Below are 6,511 nucleotides of genomic sequence, written 5' to 3'. Positions count from 1 at the left end.
GGACTTACTGAGCTACAATGAGCTTAATAAAAACAATGGGAGGCTTTTAGACTGTTGGGTCTACAGTGGAGCAGTCAAGCTGTTGTCCAACTGTGCTGAGTGCAGCTGATCCTCGACTGCTCTGAGTGCCAAGGGTCCTCACCTGCTCAACTTCTGTGAGTGCAGCAGGTCCCAAAGCACCAGAGATCTGGGAGGTGAGAGACTCCCAGGACACAAAGAGAGGGACCTTAGATGAAATGAGGGAGGAATTTATAGAACCCACCTCCAGCAGGAAGACTAGACATCAAGTGAAGGATGGGGTTGCCATCCCACAGTCACATCTCTGACCCATAATTGTTTCTGTCTGAAAGAATTACAGAGAGGAAAATGGAGAGGATCCTGGGAAAAAGAAGGTCCAGCAACAGGCTCAGAGTGGGATATAACTCAAGGGGAAGTCTCAAGGCCTGACACTATTACTGAGGCTATGGAACACTCACAAAAAGGGATCTATCATGACTGCCCTCTGAAAGACCCAAAAAGCAGCTGAAAGAATCAGATGCAGATATTTGCACCAAACCAATGGACAGGAGTAGCTGACCCCTGCTGTTGAATTAGAGAAGGCTGAAAGTAGTTGAGGAGAAGGACGATCCTGTAGAAGGACTATCAGTCTCAAATAATCTGGATCCCGGAGATTTCTCAAACAATGGACCACCAAACAGGCAGCATATACCAGCTGATATGAGGCCCCCAAAACACATACAGTAGAGGACTTTCTGGGTCTGTGTTCATTCAGAGATGATGCACCTAACCCTCAAGAGACTGGAGGCCCCAGGGATTTTACAAGTCAGGTAGGGTGGGGGGGTGGGTGCATCCACATGGAGACAGGGTCATATGGGGTGGAGAAGTGGGTTGTGAAGCAGTCAGAGGGTGCATGGGGGGGCGGGGAATGAAATATGGAGTGTAAAAAATAAATTAAAAATAAAATTTAAGAAATAATAACAATGGGGATTTCTGTCTGCTTTGAGAACTGATCCTGGGCCACAGCTCTCTATATTCAAATATCACCAGGAGAGAGTTGGTCTCCCAGGAGTGCTGACACACCTGTAAGCACAAGACCACCACTTCTGCTCCAGGGACCTGCCCACAGCCCTTGAGACACAGTAACAGAGGAGCAGCCTGGGACTGGATCCTTCCAGTATCTGTCTGAGCCCGGAGCTGACCCACAGAACCTTGAGCTGATCCTGTGCTACAGCTCTCCAGATCAAATACTGCAGGGAGAGAGCTGATCTCTGAGGAAAGTTGACTTACCTGTGAACATAGGATAGACAAGCCAGAGTCAGAGACAGCAAGACCAGCTAACACCAAAGATAACAAGATGACAAGAGACAAGGGCAAGAACATAAATGATAGAAACCAAGACTACATGGCATCATCAGAACCCAGTTCTCTCACCACAGCAAGTCCTGAATACCCCAACACACCAGAAAAGCTGTAATGATTTAAAATCACATTTCAGGGCATGAACTCGGTGGATGGTCTCACGGTTCCCAGAGGACTCTCCACGTTGCAGGTGCCCTAGCAGCATCACAGAGAAAGCTGGACTCTGAGAAGTACTGAAACAATGGATATTATCATAAGGACAGGCTCCAATCAGATATATTGATGGCAGCAAGCACTTGAGATAACCAGATGGTAGGAAGCAAGCATAAGAACAGAAGCAACAGAAACCAAGGTTACTTGGCATCATCAGAACCAAACTCTCCCACCAGAGTAAGTCTTGGATACACCATCACTCCAGAAAAACAAAATATGGATCTAAAGTCACTTCTCATGATGATGATGGAGGACTTTAAGAAGGAAATAAATGACTCCCTTAAAGAAATACAGGAGAAGACAGGTAAACATCTAGAAGCCCTTAAAGTAGAAACAGAAAAATCCATTAAAGAGTTACAGGAAAACACTAATAAGGAGATGAAAGAATTGAACAAAACCATCCAGGATCTAAAAATGGAAGTAGAAACAATAAAGAAATCACAAAGGGAGGCAACTCTGGAGATTGAAAATCTAGGAAAGAAATCTGGAACCAGCTACAAAATACAAGAGATGGAAGAGAGAATCTCAGGTGCAGAAGATTCCATAGAAAACATGGACACAACAATCAAAGAAAATGCAAAATACAAGAAGATCCTAACCCAAATGAGCCAGGAAATCCAGGACACAATGAGAAGACCAAACCTAAGGATAATAGGTATGAATGATGTGATGGTTTGTATATTCTTGGGCCAGGGAGTAGCATCATTTGGAGGTGTGGCCTTGTTGGAATAGGTGTGACCTGGGTGGAGTAGGTGTGTCACTGTGGATTTGGGCTTAAGATCCTCACCCTAGTTGTCTAGAAGTCAGTCTTCCACAAGCAGCCTTGGATGAAGATATAGATCTCTCAGTTCTGCCTGAACCATGCCTGCCTGGATACTGCCATGCTCCCACCTTGGTGATAGTGGACTGAACCTTTGAACCTGTAAGCCAGCCCCAATTATATGTTGTTTTTATAAGACTTGCCTTGGTCATGGTGTCTGTTCACAGCAGTAAAACCCTAACTAAAACAGATGAGAATGAAGACTTTCAATTTAAAATGCCAGTAAATATCTTTATAACAAAATTATAGACGAAAACTTCCCTAACTTAAAGAAAGGCATGCCCATGAACATACAAGAAGTCTACAGAACTCCAAATAGACTGGACCAGAAAAGAAATTCCTCTTGACACATAATAATCAGAACAACAAAAGCACTTAAAAAAGATAGAGTATTAAAAGCAGTAAGGGAAAAAGGTCAAGGAACATATACAGGCAGGCCTATTAGAATTACACCAGACTTCTCACCAAAGACTATGAAAGCCAGAAGATCCTGGACAGATGTTATACAGACCCTAAGAGAACACAAATGCCAACCCAGGCTACTATACCCAGCAAAACTCTCAATTGCCATAGATGGAGAGACAAAAGTATTCCATGACAAAACCAAATTCACACAATATCTTTCCATGAATCCAGCCCTTCAAAGGATAATGAAGGGAAAAGTCCAACACAAGGAGGGAAACGATGCCCTAGAAAAAGCAAGAAAGTAATCCTTCAAGAAACCTAAAAGAAGATAACCTCAAGACTAGAATCCCAACTCTAACAAAAAAATAACAGGAAGAAACAATAACTTTTCCTTATTATCTCTTAATGTCAATGGACTCAATTCCCAATGAAAAGACATAGACTAACTGACTGGCTATATAAACAGGACGCAATATTCTGCTGCATACAGGAAATCCACCTCAGGGAAAAATACAGACATTACCTCAGGGTAAAAGGCTAGAAAACAATTTTCAAAGCTAACAGTCTGAAGAAACAAGCTGGAGTAGCCATTCTAATATGAAATAAAATCAACTTCCAACCCAAAGTTATCAAAAAAGACAAGGAGGGCCACTTCATACTAAACAAAGGTAGAAATCTTCCAAGAGGAACTCTCAGTTTTGAATATCTATGCTCCAAATGCTAAGGCTATCCACATTCATTAAAAATTTTAGTAAAGCTTAAAGCACACATTGCACAGCACACAATAGTAGTGGAGACTTTAACATCCCACCCTCATCAATGAATAGATCCTAGAAACAGAAACTAAACAGAGACACAGTGAAACTAGCAGAAGTTATGAAACAAATGGATCTAACAGATATCTACCGAACATTTTATTCTAAAACAAAAGGATATACCTTTTTCTCAGCACCTCATGGTAACTTCTCCAAAATTGACCATATATTCGTCACAAAACAGGCCTCAACAGATACAAAAATATTGAAATTATCCCATGCATCCTATCAGATCACCATGGACTAAGGCTGATCTTCAATAATAACATAAATAATTGTAAGCCAACATTCACGTGGAAGCTGAACAACATTCTACTCACTGATAACTTGATCAAGGAAGAAACAAGAAAGAAATTGAAGACTTTTTAGAGTTTAATGAAAACGAAGCCACAACATACCCAAAATTGTGGGACAGAATGAAAGCAGTCCTAAGAGGAAAACTCTTAGCTCTGAGTGCCACCAAAAAGAAACTTGAGAGAGCACACACTAGCAGCTTGACAGCACACCTAGAACTCTAAAACAAAAGGAAGCAAATTCACGCCAGAGGAGTAGATGGCAGGAAATAATCAAACTTAGGGCTGAAATTAACCAAACCAGGAGGTTTTTTTTTGTTTGTTTGTTTGATTGTTTTTGAGAAAATCAACAAGATGAATAAACCCTTAGCCAGACTAATTAGAGGGCAGAGGGACAGTATCCTAATTAACAAAATCAGAAATGAAAAGGGAGATATAACAAGAGAACCTGAGTAAATCCAAAACATCATCACATCCTACTACAAAAGGCTATACTCAACAAAACCAGAAAACCTGGATGAAATGGACAATTTTCTAGACAGATACCAGGTACCAAAATTAAATCATGATCATATTAACGATCTAAACAGCTTCATATCCCCTAAAGAAATAGAAGCAGTTATTAATAGTCTCCCAACCCCAAAAAGCCCAGGACCAGATGGGTTTAGTGCAGAGTCCTATCAGATTTTCAAAGAAGACCTAATTCCAATTCTCCTTAAACTCTTTTACAAATAGAAACCGAAGGCACTCTACCCAATTCATTCTATGAAGCCACAATTACTCTGATACCTAAACCACACAAAGGCCCAACAAAGAAAGACACCCTCAGACCAATATTCCTTATGAATATTGATGCAAAAATACTCAATAAAATTCTTGCAAACTTAATCCAAGAACACATCAAAACAATCATCCATCATGATCAAGTAGGCTTGGAAAGATCAGGAATTCAAGGCCCATATCTAAACATAGTAAAAGCAATATACAGAAAACCAGGAGCCACCATCAAATTAAATGGAGAGAAACTTGAGTCAATTCCACAAAAACCAGGGACGAGACAAGGCTGCCCAGTCTCTCTCTGTCTATTTAATACAGTACTTGAAATTTTAGCTAGAGCAATTAGACAACAAAAGGATACAAACTGGGAAGGAAGAATTAAAATATCACTATTTGCAGATGAAATGATAGTATGCTCAAGTGTCCCCAAAAATTCCACCAGAGAACTTCTATACCCAATAAACATCCTCAGGAAAGTGGCTGGATATAAAATTAACTCAAACAAATCAGTATCCTTTCTCTAATCAAAGGATAAACAGTGTGAGAAAGAAATTAGGGAAATAACACCTTTCAGAATAGTCACAAACAATATAAAATATCTTAGTGTGACTCTAACTAAACAAGTGAAAAATCTGCACAAGAAATTCAAGTGTCTGAAGAAATAAATTGAAGAAGACTTCGGAACATGGAAATATCTCCCATGCTCATGGATTGGGCAGATTAATATGGTAAAAATGACCATATTGTCGAAAGCAATCTACAGATTCAATGCAATCCCCATCAAAATTCTCACTCAATTCTTCATGACGTTAGAAAGAGCAATTCTCAAATTCATTTGGAATAACTGAAAACCCAGGTTAGAGATAACTATTCTTAACAAGCTGTATTACAGAGCAATAATGATAAAAATGGCATGGTATTGGTACAGTGACAGGCAAATAGATCAAAGAACACACAAGGTATGCACTCACTGATGAGTGGATATTAGCTCATAAGTTCAGGATACCCAAGATACAATTCATAGACCATCTGATGCCTAACAAGAAGGAAGACCAAAGTGTGTATACTTCAGTGCTTCTTTGAAGGGGGATCAAAATACACACAGGAGGAAATATGGAGACAAAGTATGGAGCAGAGATGGAAGGAAAGGTTATGCAGAGACTGCCCCACCTGGGGATCTATCCCATATAAAGTCACCAAACCTGGAATACTATTGTGGATGATGGGATGTGCTTGCTGACAGGAGCCTGATATGGCTGTCTCTTGAGAGACTCTCTCAGAGCCTGACACATACAGAGGTGGATGCTTGCAGCCAACCATTGGACTGACATCCCAGATGGAGGAGTTGTAGAAGGGACTGGAGAAGCTGAGGGGGTTGGTAGCCCTCAGGGAGCAACAGTGTCAACTGGCCAGACCCCATGAAGCTCCCGGGGACTGGACCACAAACCAAAGAGTACACATGGATGGACCCATGGCTCTGGCTACAGATTTGGCAAAGAATGGCCCTGTTGGACATTAGTGGGAGGAATGGTCTTTGGGCCTGAGGAGGTTCCATGCCCCCCTGTAGAGGAATTCCAGGATGGGAAGACAGGAGTGGATGTGTGGGTGGGAGAGCACCCACATAGAGACAGGGTAAAGGGGACAAAATTGGGGATTTATGGAGGAGAAACCTGGAAAGGGGATAATATTTGAAATGTAAATAAAGAAAATATCCACCTTCTTGAGTTCNTTATATATATTGGATATTAGACCCTTATCTGATTTAGGATAGGTAAAGATCCTTTCCCAATCTGTTGGTGGTTTTTTTGTCTTATTGATGGTGTCTTTTG

The sequence above is a fragment of the Mus caroli genome, chromosome 4 (genome assembly GCF_900094665.2).
Source record: "Mus caroli chromosome 4, CAROLI_EIJ_v1.1, whole genome shotgun sequence".
Lineage (NCBI taxonomy): Eukaryota > Metazoa > Chordata > Mammalia > Rodentia > Muridae > Mus > Mus caroli.
This window is presented reverse-complemented; position numbering follows the sequence as displayed.